This window comes from Corvus cornix, chromosome 3, assembly GCF_000738735.6.
Source record: "Corvus cornix cornix isolate S_Up_H32 chromosome 3, ASM73873v5, whole genome shotgun sequence".
Classification (NCBI taxonomy): Eukaryota; Metazoa; Chordata; class Aves; order Passeriformes; family Corvidae; genus Corvus; species Corvus cornix.
In genome coordinates, this window is record NC_047056.1 from 90,176,418 (window position 1) to 90,192,900 (window position 16,483).

At 40.3% G+C, this 16,483-nt stretch overlaps 1 protein-coding gene across 1 annotated transcript in view; it reads left to right on the forward strand.

Annotated features, from left to right (window-relative positions):
* Positions 1–841: 841 nt before the first annotated feature.
* The window catches only part of COL21A1 (collagen type XXI alpha 1 chain), a 95,550-nt gene continuing 79,908 nt past the window's right edge, over positions 842–16,483 (forward strand). Inside the window, exon 1 of the mRNA XM_039569545.1 lies at positions 842–930. The gene's annotated coding sequence lies outside the window, so the exon portion shown is untranslated. The remainder of the gene's footprint in view (positions 931–16,483) is intronic.

The window sequence follows — 16,483 nt, forward strand, 5'->3', positions numbered from 1 at the left end:
TCTGCACTCCCCTTGGCACCTATCAGCCTCGGAGCCATGTTAGCCAGGCATCCAGTCTGATGAAAACTAACACTGTGCTATTTAATTAATGTTTTTCTCCATATGTGTTCTTTCACAGAAGGGCAGGGACCGTGTGACACAGCTCCGATGTTCTTCCAGAGCTTCATCGATGTGTAGTGCCAGACAAGAGGAACATCGATCACCTAGGTACAACCTGTAAATAAATAATTAGGGAATGGCCCCAGAGGTCTTCGATATTGCATTGACTGTGCCAAGCTGGCTTGCACACCTCTTTCAAGTGTGGGGACTCTTGAAGCTTTTGTGAAGTTGGTGAGGGACACCAGCTCCTGGTTTTAGTAACACCTCCCTACATATAAAAGTCATTGTCAGCTCATTGTCTGGTCATCCAATTCCTAAAGTGTTCCCACTAGTCTGTCTCCTGGATATAGCAATCACTGACGCCAGGACTCAAAAGTCATTCTGTCCCTTCACCTGGAAAAGCAAAGCTGAATGATGGGCAGGAGTATATCGCCAAACTACTGCAAACCACTGGCGTGCCCCTCTGGTATCCAACAGCTAGCTGATCCCCGATGCAGCCCGGCGTCGGGATGCTCTTTCAGACCGGGCAAAGCCTATCCGACCCGGGACCGTGCGGGCGGCGGGGGCGGCACTCGTGGGGCAGGGGCGCACGGGAAGCACGGCAGGGAGCCGAGGGCGGCGGCCCCGGCCGTGTCCCGCGCTGGCCCCGGGCCAGGCAGGGCCGTGCCAGGGCGCGGGGCCGGCGGGGCGGCGCTGCCGGCGGGGGCGGCTCCGCGGGGCCGGGGCTGCCGCGGCCGGGCGGGCGTGGGGCAGAGCGCGGCACAGCAGCGAGCGCAGCCGGCGGCAGGGGGGGCACCGCGGCGCGGAGGGACGGTGAGCGGCCGCCTGCAGGTCAGCGGGGTCCCGGGGGCGCGGGGGACGGGCGGGCTGCCCGGGGGTGCATCCCTGCGGGGCCGCATCCCTGCGGGGCCGCATCCCTGCGGGGCTCCCCTCGCTGCAGGGGCAGCCGGGACGGGGACAGGCATGGGCCAGGCACAGGCAGGTGCAGCCCTCGGGGCGGCCTCGGCCACCGCTCCGCAGCTGGGCAGCCGCCGCGGGAGCCGGACGTGGGGACCGTGAGCGCTGGGGAGCCGCGGGGCTGAGATAGGGAAACTTGTGCCTCCTTCTTAACGGGGAGCTGACGGGGGACCGTGTCACTGAGTCGGGGTTGGGTGTTTTTCTTTTTTTGCAACGTGACTGCGGTGCGTGCAGCAGATTGGACTAGCATGACATCCTCGCTTAGTTTATTGGCACGAGATGAAATAATTTATGTCCTGCTATGTCCTTCTGTGCCGTACAGAAACCTGCTTTATTCTTGCACTGTAACCAGCACCGGGTTACTGGTTAACTTCTTCAATAGTTTGTGGCATGGAAATACAAGCTTTACAAGAATAAGTAAAGTAGAAGGGTTCATAATAACTGCAGTTATACTTGTAACTGTACCTGGAAAGAAAAATTTGCTCTATGGACCACTTCTGATTATTGCTATTTAGTTGTGTAATGCTTAGATACACATGGTATTTACTGTGCTGAAAGGATCTGGTCTTCAATTTGAGGATCTAAAAGGCTGGGAAACCAGTCCACTGGTTGATTCTGAAAGTCTTGTAGCTTTCAGGCACCTGAGAAAGCCTTGTGGATCTCTAAGAGTTAGTAAACTTCCTTGGAAGTTTTCCCCAAACCTTACTGATTGTGGTGGTTATTATATATCACTCAAATATTTATTCGAATACATAATACTGAAGTAAAGGATGAGCACAAAATCTTTATTTGAATAATTGTGCTAAGTAGTTTCCTTAGAAAATTTAGTTTTCAGCACGAAGACTTTGACAGGATACAACATGTTAAAGATGTGCAAAATCAAGACAAATTTCATTTGGGGGATGCATAACAGGAGTGTTGCAGATGTGTGATAGCATCTCTTGGTAGTTGTGACTTTGGGGTTTGTATCTGGTATCAGTACTATCTGGGATTCTGGAAACCAAAGTTCCAGCAGCATCTTACCAGTTTGGCAGGAGATGAGTATCAAAGGTGGTCAGAGATCTAGAAAACATAATCTATGGGAAAACAATGAAAGAGCTGGAATGTTGCGGTCTAGGGAAGCAAAAACTGATGATAGATGTGATAACAATCTTTAACTGTGTAGTTGGTTGCTGAAGAGTGTTGGGAAGCAAACTCTTCTCTACATCCCGTGGAGGCATGACAAGAGCCAGCTTGCTGAGCTGCTGCAGAAGAGATTAGGTTAAATTGGTAGGGAAAGTCCTGTCTAATTGTACAGGTAATTGAGCATTGATTGTCGAAACAATCGCTTACCATCAATACTTAAGACAAATGTGATCCTGCCTTCCTGTTGTCAGAGATACTAAATGACCTCTCCAGATCCTTAAAGATTCCAAGGGTGGCAGAGGCAACTAGGAGGCCAGCCTGTGAGCTCATACACTCTTAATGATGATCATGCATATCAAAGAACCAACTTTGTGAGGTGAACACAGCTCAGTGATCCATTCATAATATTTCACTCCCATGCCCAACTTTTATACTAGATTTTGTGATTCTTCTCCCTTCTGCTCAAACAGCATTTGCTGTTGAAGTCTGAGAGCAGTGGTGAATGATCTGCTGATGAACATCACATCTTGGTTTGGCACCACCACAGCCAGTAAACTGGCTTATTGGTAAATTTTAGGAAATTTCAGCTTAGTTTTGAAGTACAGTTCTGCAAAGCGCATCACATTGTTTCCTTCAGGTCCTCAGTAATTACCAGAGTGGCTCAGGAAGTCCATGAGGCAGAACTACTTTGGTTTAATTAATGTCTGTATTGGCTTTGATTATCATCTTGGAAGGTACTCAGAATATAATTCAGTTCTTAAACATACTTTGAAATCTGTAGTTCGTCCTACTGCATTTAACAAAGTTTTGCCCGGTGCAGTTATTAGCCAAACTAATTATAGAAGTAGCTGACTGAAATGAGCCTTTCTTCCCTTACCTCCATTGCCTAGAGTTTTTTGCTGCTTTGCTCAATATTTATTCTTTTATTGTGTTATTCTTTGCATTGATTATGAATTTAAATGTTAATTACATTAAAAATTCTACCACATTCTTTGCTTCCAGAAATTAGCTTCCCAATCCAAAAAAGGATCACTTAAGTTTTTTTAACATCCCTATTTTATAAGAGTGGGAACAGACAAGGTCTATCTGTCTTTCTAGATTATTTATTATTATTTTGTGTCTCTGTGTTCTGCCCTTACTATTTGGAGAGGCATTGAATAAAACTGATTCAATCTTTCCAGGGTCTCTTTATGAAAAAAGAGACCCTTTCAATGCTCTTAGTAATCTGTTTTATTAAGATGTCTTTGTTTCTGCCTTTTTTCTCTTCTTTGAGCTGACATGACCAGAGCTGAGCCCAGTAACCCTGCTGAAGACGTGCTGTTCCTGAGGCATCTTCTGCTCCTTGCTTCTCAGCTGCTTTCCATCACACCCGCGGTGGCGTGGCAGGCTAGAGTGCTTGAAGTAACCAAGATATGCCGTATAAAATGTCTTTCGTTTGTTTTTTCTGGTCTGTTGCTCTGGACCCTGTCAGAGTTTCTCTGAATCATGTTAAAGGATGAATTTTGTCAGGGCACAGTAGTGGGGGCTCCCCATGGAGGGGTGTCAGGGACAAGCCTGACCTGTCCCACTGCCCCAGCACAGAGTCTGGGGGGCACCAGGGCAGCCCCAGCCCTGCACATCTGGTACCACCCTGGGAATGAGGCCAGGCTGGGATGTGGGTCTGCGCTGGGACCTGGATTGATGAGGTCTATGGCCAGCCTAGGCTGGGCTGTGGCATTGCTGGGATAGGGGCTGATGGCCCCGGAGGGCTGACATGGGGCCTCAAGTTGTGGGAAGGGACTGGTGAAGGCCTGTTGGTGCCATGAGCCCATGACACATTTCAGAGCTTCACTGATCCAAATTTTGTGTTGAAAATGTGTGAAATCTACCCATTAGCTCAGTAGAGGGTATCTGAAATATCTGAAAATGTGGGCTTTAGGGAGGGTGAGCCTACACAGACTGGAAGGCCAACTTTGCCACCTGTCCCAGGGTGACAGTCACAAAGAGACTGCCTGAGAGTTTAGCTCTCCCAGTTACACAAACCAGCGTGGCCTCTAGAAGCAGTATTTTGCAATGGAGACGTGTGTGCTTGAGCACCCCATTGTTCTGCAGCACCTCCTTGGCCTGCCTGTCCTGCAGTGTGTCGGGCGTAGGGTTTGCTGTCTGCTGTGCACACCCTGCATGGAGAATCCAGTGCACCTCCCTGAGCGCCGGCGGCAGCCAAGTTCGGATCTTTGGGTTGAAGGTGGCTCCACCAGCCAGGTCTTCTTGTAAGTAGCCAGTGCTACTTGTCTGGGGTAAAACCCCATAATAGTTGAGCCTTGACATTTCTTCCCCGCTTTTGCCCATGAAAATAGGCTGAGACTTTCAAGGCTTCTGTGTTCCTTCATTTAGAACTGGTCTGGCTGTGGAAAAACACAATGTATGGTAGAAGAAAACTTAGGCCTGTGGGAGCATAGAAAAAATGTCTTGAGAGACTTTTTTCCTCTCGCTGGTTTCTGTGGTACAGGGATACAGTGAGACTTAGAAAAGAAACTGTTCCAAGTTACCATCAATGTGCACAGGCATTGTTTTAAAGCTATGCTGATTGATTTAGCCTTCGAGGGTAGATGTCAGGCGTACTATTCATGAATAACAGCAGATAGAGACCAGGGAGATGAGCAATGTTGATCATACTGAAGAATAATGTGAGTGCAAAGGAGAGTACAAAATAAATATGTATCAACCTTTTGGAATTTTGTGTGATTTATATAATTTTAGTGTTGGATTGAGTAACTGATCTTTTCATCAGTGTGTTTCATGCTGTAGTAAACGAGGATTTAAATAGTGAGAAGTTAATAGCTGCTCTAAGTAAAACACACAGGCTCTGGAATGAGACCCAGTCTCTATAACTAAGAACATGCAAAAATTGCAGGGAAGTTTGTTTGAACTTGATGGGGTGCAAAATAAAACTATCATTATGCCAGTGAGATTCACATTTTTCCTTGAATTTTCTGTCTGTTCAAAACAAGCCTGTTAGGTATACTGTAATCTACTGAAATCTACATTTCCACCTTGTATATTTGTACTTGAAGGTCGCTTCATAATTCAGATTTTTGTATTCCAAGATTTTTCTCTCTCCTGTGGTTAGTTCTGGTAGCTTGCTCTGAAGCTCTAGTTTGAACTAATAACAAAGAGAGGCTGGAGGCTTCTTAGTAGTGACAGAAATAAATACAGATGTGGCAAAATGAGTGGGTTATGGAGATCACAGAGGGGAAGACAAGGAGGGACTGGGATGAACTGCAGGTCCTCTAGGGCAGGAAGGGTTGAGAAGTGGACGCAAGGCCCTTTGCCTGTTGGACTAGTGGTGGGGGTCTTCTGGCAGCTGACAAGGGGACAGAGGCATGAGCAGGGCTCGGGGCATTTTTAGGACAGGGAAGGTTTGGCAGAGATTTGTGGCAGCAGGGTCTGTTTTATTTGCTCACACTTTCCATCCAGACCAGTTCTTCTCATTGTCTTTTTCGGTGTCCCACCTTGTGGGGTGCCTTTTGTCGCCTCTGCAGTCACCCATTTTTACTCAAGCTAGCATTTTATCTTTTCTTCTTCTTTGCCCCCTGCCAGTCCCTCCCAAGTTTTGGGAAAAGGGCTGGGATCTCAGTGTCACTTGTTCTGGCTGCTGGGAAGGTGATAAAAGGAGGTGTGAAAAGAGGTGAGGGGCCTGTGAAGAGGTGAAGAAAGCACTTCAGTAACCGTTTAGAGAGAGATTTACTCCTTCTGGAGTCCTGCATGGCATGAGAGATGTCTGGCAGGGAGGTACAGCAAGTCTGCCTCACATACACTCATGTGTGTCCTTGGAGATGGTGGCACAGTACTGTGTAAATAGGTGCTAATCAGCGGTTCAGGATGTAGCTCTGCCATTCTCCTCTTCTTCAGCATAGGTAAAACCTGCTGTAGAAGTGGACTGCTTGCTTACAAGTATGCAGGTTTGTCTGTGGGTGTAAAAGATGTTGAATGAAGAAGTGATCATTGGTGTTTTATATGTTTTAATCGGGAAGTTAAGATTATCTGGGAGGGCTTTAAATGTGGCATATACACAGCTGTATATGTGCTGTGTGATAAAACTTGTAGGATATTTAAAAAATATTTTTATCTGTTGAATATGCTAGAAAAGTGTCTTTACCCAAGCTGCCTTTGAAAGGGAGAAATTGAGTTGTCAGAATGAAGAGTGCCCCATCTTTTTTGGTTGGAGTGTACGTTAACACTGCCATTTGACTAGCCCAGAACATTTTTGTATATTTTGAAGACTGCTTACTCTACCCAAAGCTCTGTATTTTTTTGCATTTAGTCCAACTTACCCAATATACAATATTGATTTACATTATCCAAACTGAAAGTTCTTTTCTCTTTTGTGTAAATCTTCAGAGCCATGGTGATGATAAAACATGTCCTAACTTGCCTGAATTCATTTTTATCTGACATCAACAGAAAGTGGAAGAAAAAAACAAACCCTGAACTCTAGTTTGAAATTAAGCCAACAATTTTTAAAGCATGCCAGCTCGTATTTTCCAAAATATGTTATAACAATCTGTACTTTCTTCATTAAGTAAAGTTAATGGTTTCCAAAAGTTTTCTTTTCAGTCAACACTGTTTCAGCATATAAAAATGATCCCAATTAAGGTGGCTTGAAGACACATAAATGAAGAGTTCTGCAGCTGGTATAACAGCAGGAATACATCTAGGCTTAGCCTCTAATAGACACTTGGGAAGTCTTGTCAAAAGTACCTTGTGCTTCTTTTGGTCTCAGTAGGTAATTCCAATTCCCACCCCGTTATGAGCTCCCTAATTTCACAAGAGCTTGCAGGATCACGTATGGAGAGGTCAAGATAAATTTGCATAGTTGTATTAAGAGTACAATTTATAAAAATATCAGATTATTGGGCTCACTTTAAAATCTGTGGTATAACCTTTGCTTCAGAATTGTATGAACTTTTGCCAGAGTAGCAGAGGAGTTGCCAGCAAGCATGATTAGCTTTCTAGACTATGAGTGTAATGCATACATTTGAGGGAAGATGTATGAAGTTGTACTTAATTCTTTTCCTGGTACTGGACACTGTAAAGGTTCAAATTATAGGTGCAATTAGAAAAGTACTGCCCTCAGTGCTCTCAAATGTATTAATATTTTTTCTTAGTCTTTTAACCACCTGGGATACCCTGGGTGACTCTCTTGGAGCTGTGGCCCAGAGAGACTCCATGAGACAGAGATCTAAGCAAGGCTGTTCAAATCTCTTCCTTGACCAGATCAGTATGTTCCTCCTTACTTGCACTTGGGATCTGACTCTGGTTTTCTACTGTTTCCCCTTTCCTCATGGTACATAGAAAAGATAGAATAATATTCCCAGTTGATTAAAAGGGCAGAGGAGAAAATAAACAGTGTAAGCATAGCTGCAGTGTCTCGTGTGGAGAAGAGAAGGCAGACACATCTGTGCAATGACTTACAGGGTGGGTGAATTACACAGAACATGACTTGATAGAAGAAGCGGAAATGGACCATGCAGAATTGTTAGTATTGTGAATTCACTCCTTTCTCAGCTGTGGGAAATGTTCAAAAAAAGTATGCTTTGGGAAGTGGCTCTGAGATTAGACTTTATGCCCAAGATAAAAACCCAGGGAAAAGTTACATGATGCTGGACTTCCATTTTATCAGAGGTTTGATTACCCATGGAAAGTGGGCATGGGAGTCTCTAGCTCTTAAAATCGGGCTTGATAGCACAGGACTGTGAGGGGTAAAGTAGATCACTCCTGGCAGAATATAAGCTGAACTGAATGTCAGTGTTTCAGAAAGAAGCTGTGTGCCTTCTTTTCCTGAGTGGAATGGTATCTGACTAGTTATCACATTTTGCTTAAAAAGTTTCCATTAGGAGGGAGCAGAACTGGGTGGGTGAGAGAATGTTTGAGATACGTGAGATTCACTGTCAACTCATGGGATAGAACAATGTGGAAAAGTACAGCCAAGAACACTGGAGTTAAAGTGCAGCCCTTCATAGCAATTTATTTTAAGTGAAACTGTATGTGAAAACATAATAATACCAAGAGTTCATATGTGGAGGGGAATTTTCAAAAACAACACCCTAATTATCTTTCCTACTGAAAAGAGATTGAAATTCTCGCCTACTGAAAAGAAGTTCTCTTTTTATTTCAGAAACTGTCACTTGCAGAGAAAGTGAGCATCAAATGGCAAGCCTAAGAAAACCAACCAAATAAATTAAATGGTTTTTTGAATAGTTCTGTCTGGAAGTTAAGAGTAAAAGAAAAATGGGGAAATAATGCCAATTAGGAGACTTGGAGGCATTTTTTCCTATCCCTGAAAAGTAAAATTGAGAATTCTTCAGGTCCTATGTAGAATGACACAAGCCATGAGAAGTCATTGATGATAGAATGTATCTAAATGCTGGTGATATATTAAACTGTGAAAAACATACCCTTGCAGTACAATAGAAGATAAAATGATAAAGGAATTTTTTGCTGTTTTATTACCATGGAAAAGAATAAGGGGTAGGGAAGGGGAGGAAGATTTACTGAATAGGAATAACAGCAAATTCTTTTTAAAGGTCCTAGACAATGGAGGTTTATGTTTGTTATTCCCTGGTGAATTTTCAATGAGGAGAAAGGAATGTAATTGTATGCCCCTGTGATTAAGTCCATTTGCTGTGCAAAGGGGCCCACATGGCCATGGCGTGCTCATGACTGGGCTGAAATGAACATTGACAAGTTTTGCCAAAAAGGGGAGGGAAGCCGGAATGCAGAAGATTTCATTAAGGAGCTCAAAAGAGAGGACAGCTGCACCTAATTTTCAGAAGCACATAGTTGTCTTCGAGGAAGCTAAGCAATACAAAGAATAAAGATTAATTTTTATTTCCTGAAGAGTAAAGACGTTCCATTTATTTTATCTCTTATTTTCTTTTCTGATCTGGATTTAAATAAGGTATTTGCCCTCAGAAGAGGTGTTTCTAGAAAGGGAGAATTTCTTCTCTATGTATGCATAAGTATACCTGCTGAGTACTCACTGTTGTTATCAGTAGTTCATAGTTTGATGGTACCTGACAGTAGTAAGTAAAAGGCATTCAACAAAACCATCCTGGAGCTGTCCAATACTGAGCATTTCCTTTGAAGAAGACTTGATTTTCTCTGTTCTTCAACACTTGACCACATGCAGTTTTGGATTTGTTTCGTGGTCACTGTATCTGATTTTTAAATAGATTTGGGTGTACATGTCTCCTGCTCATGCAGAATTACTTATAGGATGCCTTTGAAAAGTTGGGCAACTGCAGGCAATTAAATCTCGCTCAGAAATCAAAGAGCTATGAGAATTCTGTTATATGGTGATTTCATTCGGAAAACTCTGCTACATTAATACCACAATAGAACTCAGACACTGATGATTGACACCTGAAGTAAATATATAATCACTGTAAATAATGAACCTATTTTCTTTGAATAAACAGGAAGTACCCTTTCCTGGAAATGAATAGGTCAAGATGTTGAGTACCATGGTAAATGGTACCATGGAAAATATTAATTTTGGTACCATGGAAAATATTAATAATTATTACAACAATTGTTACGAAATAATCCTATGTCCTTTTGAGACACAGACATTTTCCTACTTTTTTCCTGACATAGTTATTTTCTAGGTGGTTTTTTTTTTTTTGCTTATAACTTTTTCACTAGTTGATATTTTCAATCTATTTTTGTTTTCATGGAAGCTTATTTTACAACATGACTGAAATGAAACTGGCTTTCTGTATTTGTATTTGCACTTTTTTCTCCTTTAATACTGTCTGAGAACCAATAATCACGTACATAGAGTTCATCTTCAACAAGTCCATTCCAAAACATATATGATAGTATTGATTTTAAAGAGCTAAAATATAAAGCAATGCTTATATATTATGTTATAGTTGCTAGTTACTATGGCTAAATTATAGCTAAACTGTGTGAATTCTGATGGATTATATAGCCCAGATAAGAACCAAGAATGTAATCACACATTTTGGAATAAGGCTCAGAGACAAGAAAATCCATTTGAGTCAGAGTGGATCTATTTCTTATAGTTTAAGTACGAGAACAGTATATGATACTATCTACACCATATTTGGCTCTTGATACTATGCCAAAAAATGCTTTTTTTTTTAAGGAGATGACCGTTAAACAAAATCAATCTGAGATTGTAAATAACCATATGAAATTATTTAGCTTATTGTGTGGATTATCTAGAATTCACGTACCACTTATGTAATTACTGAGGTCTTAATGTACCTGCAAATACCACAATTTTTGCAGTAACAAATACAACTTCTATAAAATTACCCTGAATGGATTAAGTTAGCATTCTCATAGGATTCAATATTTCAGTAGTTTTGTATTTTGTAAATGTATTATCAAAATTGGAGGAATAGAATTTCAAAGAATACTTCTTTTTGTTTCTTTTACATGAAAAGCAATGTTAAGTGGAGGTTTGAGCATTGCATATCATTCTGTAACTGGAAATAGAATAGCTGGTATTTAAAGTTTCAGGTTATACGATGTAACGTGTATGCTTATTTATTTTGATGGCTTCCTGATCTGTTTTGTTTGCAGGCCCAATTATACAGACAATACTCTGTTTATTTAGGCCTCAATGCAACAAATTACAGACCAGGTGCAGATTTTATGATCCATTGAAATCACTATTCTTTTTTTCTTTTGAGTGGAAACTGCAGCCTATTCAGTCATTTTAAGTTGAAGAAGTCACATTCTGTCTGCACAATAATTGGTTTTGTCTAAACCCACAGATGCAAGTTTTACAACTTTCAGGTAAATGCTGTATTTATTTTTACATGTCTGTGTTAAATTTGACATATTTTTTATACTTCAGCACAGAATGTAGACAATAGCGTACTTTAATGAAAAGCAATTTGTCCATCTCTCCCTTAGTATTAAATTCTGTACAAAATTCTTTATATTCTTTGGCACAGGTAAGATAACATTATTATTGGCTTGTAGCCAATAGCACACTTAACAGGTTCTTTAGGATTTTCCTCTTCAGGATGTCTCTGAGAAGAACTGGAGAAGTGTCTCTCTGACACTCAGTGATGCTCTGTAGTGCTGACAGCCAAGACTTGCCTGGCAGAGGCTGTGCCTGACTCCACACTACCTTCACCACCAGGAGGTTGCCCTCTGGTACAGAGGTTTCAACAGCTCTTAGTCATACTGTGTTCTTACCTCTTACCTTACTAGAGGATGTAAATATACAAATAAACCTTTATTGCATTTTTGAACCTGTCTTTCTTTAATGTGAATTAAGTCTGCTAAAATTTTTTTCTGTGAAGCAAACTTCATAGATTGGGAACATCACAGAAAAGGGACTATGTTTAGAAACTTCATCTGGATCCATTTTGATTTCCTTTTGTGTATGTTGTCTAACATAAATTATTTATTGCTATACATTGACTAAGTTGGGTATATAACTCTTTTCTCTTTATTTTTTTCCATGTGTATTAAATGGCTGTTTATGCTGCAGTCTTACTATATTTTCAACAGTTTATCAATCCCACAATTTAAAAGCTAATAGATATTTTCTAATAACACTATAAAAATTATTATGAATCTCATCATCATTATGAACAAATATAAACCAAATTATGTTAGTTCTCCATAGCATAAATGCAGGCAATGATAAATCTCTAGATTTTGGGTTGTACCACAACAAGAACCAGCAGCACCTCATTTTGTACTAACTGCTTTGTAACTGGTATTTATAAATTAACTGGAGCAAAAAATGTGAAAACTTGCTATTATTACCTCCAACATCTTTAGTGTTCTGATGAAAAATGGTCAGACTCTTGGGAATGTTGGCAGACTGTTAAGAATTGGATATAATTAAAAAGGATCACTCCCAAAAGGAAGGCTGCAGAACACCATGGTCTGAAGCGTCTCTGCTGGCAATGCTGTTAAACTGTGACTTTTAATTTACTGTAGGAAGTACAAATTGACATTCAACACATGCATTTATCTCCATAAGCCTTCTTTATATGAGGTCGCTAAGACTTCATGCATAGTGCTTTTGTCCAACTGTATAATCCTTAGCTTCCAGTGCCACAATAAACCCTAGAAACACTGCAGGTGTTTGCTCTGAAATGCTGTAAATGGTGCTCAAGATGTGTTCTTGGGAACACAAAATGTGTTAGGTTTCCCTCTTGTGTATGAATTCATCTTTTTAAACAAATGAACAAGTAAAGCTGAAATCTACCACTTTTCTAAGAGCATGAGTTTGATATGAAAAAAGAAAATCTCATCTCAAGTTGAATAGCTCTGGAATATGTCTGAAAATGCGTTTGGCATCTTTAGAAATGTCAAATTTCTGGTACAAATAATAATTTATTCCTTTCACTTTTTTTTTTTTTTAAACTTTGTATTAAAACTTACAATAATATAAAATCTGGTTTTTTTTAAAATTTGTGGTATTCCTCTGAAAGCTAAGTTGTACACCTGGTTAGGCAAGAAAGCACAACCTGTACTTTGTTTAGGCCTGTTACCATCAATATACTGGGTAAGCAACTTGCCATAGGTCCTAATAAATGTGCCATGTTGATTTATTCATCCTTTTGCAACCTACATTGGTGACATTTCTTAATGGACTCTATAGAAAATAAGTTACTTATGTCTTGTATATTTTGAGATACGGGAACTACTTTGGAAAAATTAATCTGTGCTTTTGAAAAAAAAAATGTTCCCTATACTGCTCTAACTTCTACTGGCCATTTGATTCACCTGTGGCTCATTTAAGTCAAGTCAGCTGATTCAGAAATGTGACACTCTTGAATTATTAAGGAATTCTAGGCCCCTTCATGTCAAAAAGAAGCAAAGAGCAGAACTGCTTGCACTGTTCTCTTGAACAGAAAAGTTGTAAGTGGAATGGTATGAAGGAGACAGAATGGAATCATAAGATTCTTAAGGCTGCAAAAGACCTTTAAGAACATCAAGTCTGACTGTCAACCCAGCACCATCACCACGTTCACCGTTACACCATGTCCTGAAGGGAAAGTCTTTGGCTGTTTACGGATGGGTTATAATATATAACCCATATAATAGAATATGTTATCTCTCAGAATAGTCTGTGGTGGGTCTGCTGATAAATAATATTTAACTGTTGCTCAAAAGAGGGAGAAAAGTGCCTGATTTATTCCGGTTCCCTGGTGGGAACTTGAGGTGTGTGGGTGATGAGTGCTTATGACTGTTTGGTATCACTGCTGAGTGTAGTAGCAAGTCTCATGCCTGGGGGCCAGACAATTCTCTAACCCGTGTGTTGAAGATTTCTTCATAGACATAGAGTGGGAGGAAAGAATTTACCTTCTTCCCATGAGTAAACTGGCAAGATGGAACAGGATGCAGCCTTCCACCCCCACTCCATCCTTGTAGTGCCAGCTTGTAGAGGATTGCCTGCAATGGCAGAGGAATAATTTTCTGCAGTTTTGAACACCGAGATTTCTAAGAACTTCCAAGAGCAGAACAAACTTGCATAGCCCTGTCTGTTGTTACTGTTGAAAAATCAAACAACTCTCAGTTTTGAAGGTAGTTCTCCTCACAGTATCCTGGAGATTTAGGATTGCACTCCTATTGTATTATTAAAACCTTATTAGTGAACTCTGAAGATTAATCAATATGGTGGCCAATAGCCCAGATAGACTGGAGTTCGAGAGAAGAAAAAAAAGCGAAGATATAGGAGGTAAAAGGTTAAAGCAGTATTAAGTTCAGGGACTTTTCCTTAGTGAGAACTGAGATGGTTCTGCTAGCTTAGGAGTGGGACAGTCACTCTCCAGCATCATAAAACGGGAATGTGATAAGCTAGGCAGTTACGATACAGAGGGATGTATCCATCTACAAAGTATTGCATCTGAAAATTCAGACACACAAAGACATGTAGGGAATATTTTTAACATGTTAAGAGAAACATTGATCCCTAAACAGTGAAAGGGAACTGCTGGAGTTATTCATGAAAGGGGGAAAGCCACCACTACTTGTTAAAGAATCACAGGCAGTAAAAAGGCACTTTGAAAGCTGAAGGTCTGATGGATGTCTTCTACAGGGGCTCATGTTGCCTCTGAGCACAAGATTAATTCCTTTTTGAGCACCTTTGAAGTGTCATAATAAAAAAGATACTATTTTGTCATGCCTGACTTCAAACTGAAAGAACTTTGGTGGACATTTCACTTGCAGGAATATGTCTGGGTATTTTGTGCATGTGATGGGGTGTACTTTGAATACCTAAACTTTGTCTCCTGGTTACTCAGCTGTCTGTGGCACTTGTTGCCAAAAAGGTAGGTCAAGATATGGCAGAAATCTCTGAAAGCAGAGAAATACACAGGAATCTTCTACAGAGGGAATACCCAGAGACAGGGGTTGTATAGTGCAGGACTGCTGCCCATCCTGCATCTTTGCTAAGCCTTCTTGATGTGGATTGCATTCAACTCTGCAGCTACTTTGTCTTCAGTTGCTTGGTGGACTGAATGAAACCATATGGTAGGCCTAGGACAGAATTTTATACTTTTGAAAAGTAATAAAAATAATTGTCTACATATAATGGGCTTTAAGAGTCATCACAGTACAAAGAAAGTGAGCTGGATTACTTGCTGGAATATCTTTAGCCTTTTTGCAGGTGTAAAGCAGCTGGGTGTGGAAATTCTGCATGGTTTTAATTTTTGCTTGGGATCATACTGATCTGGAGATGCGAATGTTTCTCAAAGTACCAAATTTTGGATATACTTGAAACAACAAATGTTTGTTTTCTCCTTTGAGCATGCATGTGCTGAAGTTCTTTTTTCTTCCCTCAAAAAACTATTTAAAATCTTAAGGGTTTTATTTAGCTCCACTGAATACAACTGTAATTCTTTCAAAGTTTTACTAGTTCAGGTCCTAAATTCCTCTAGAATTTCTGTTTCCATTCCTTCAGCCATCACAGCCTCCTTTGAGTGAATTGTGAATATTTTGAGTGAAAACAAGACTAAGTAAAAAGAACCGTATCCTTAAAAAACGTAGAACTGGAAAACCTAAAAATCCTTTTTATCTATTCACCTTATATGGTTCTTCTTGCTTTGATCTCAGTGAGTTTGTATATTGTTAAAATGCTAACATAAAATCAAATGTTTTAGATGGCAGTCTACTTCATGTTACCTTTATATATAGTCTAAAGTACTACATAAAATTGAATAAACATTCATTCATTCTGTGGTATGAAACAATAACATTAGGTTTTGAAGCTTGAACAGACAGTTTAGTGAGCTTTTTGTGTGACTATGGATTACCTTTTTTTTAAAGATTAGTCTGATTTGTGTGTAATTGAATTTTTTCCAGAAGTGATGGAAAAAGAGAGAGACAGTTAAAGAATTGCAAAGGCCTAGGCTTTCAAATGAAGTTTTGATGCCTTTGGCTAAAGCAGGGGTCCACATCATTATTCTTATCCTCTCCAGCCTTTGACATTACTTATACTAAAACAGATAATAGCATTAAGTGTAATTTGTGGAAAAAGACAGTGAATAACACAAATGGGCTTGGTGTGTGCTGGAATCCAAGCCTGTTTGGAGGATAAAAAGGAGAAAGGAATAGAAGAAAAAGATAAGAAGACAGAAAAATATAATTTCTGTTTCTGATGCTGGTCCTTACTTGCAGGAGGCAAACAAAGCCCGTAGACTTATTCTTTCCTTTACACAGTAAACTTATTTTAAATCCCCTCTTATGTACTTCTTACTGCATCTCTCATGTTTTCATGGCAAATGTTGCGGTCATTGCATTGCAAATAACATCTTAGTTAAGCCAACTCTACCCTCCCTTTTTTAAAAGTGGAGAACTAAAATAAAAAGATGAAAAGAAAATAAATGTAATGGGAAAAGAAAGAAGTGGGTGAGGAGCTATAAGCAGAAACGTGTGTCTGACATACGAGGACCTAATTGAATCTGGTAGCACGGACTGTTTAAGTCCTCAGCTGTCTTGCTTTTCTGAGGACTTTGAGACCACAGAAGTAACTGATGAGCAATTCTGTGTATCTCTTGTCAGCTAGGCATGAACCAAAGGTAGTCTTTTAATTGCATTAGGAGTTCTTACTTGGATTGGTTCCATTTTTACATTGCCTTTATGACTCTTTTTGTCAACGTTCATTGTTAGAGATTGTTGTACCTTTCTCTTAGACTTAAACTGATTTCTATAGTGGTTTCATTGCTAAATGATATATAATTACATGTAATTATAGATAATTACTTCATTATATGATTTCTAGTTATTTCATTATGTGCCCCAATGATCGTTTCCCTTG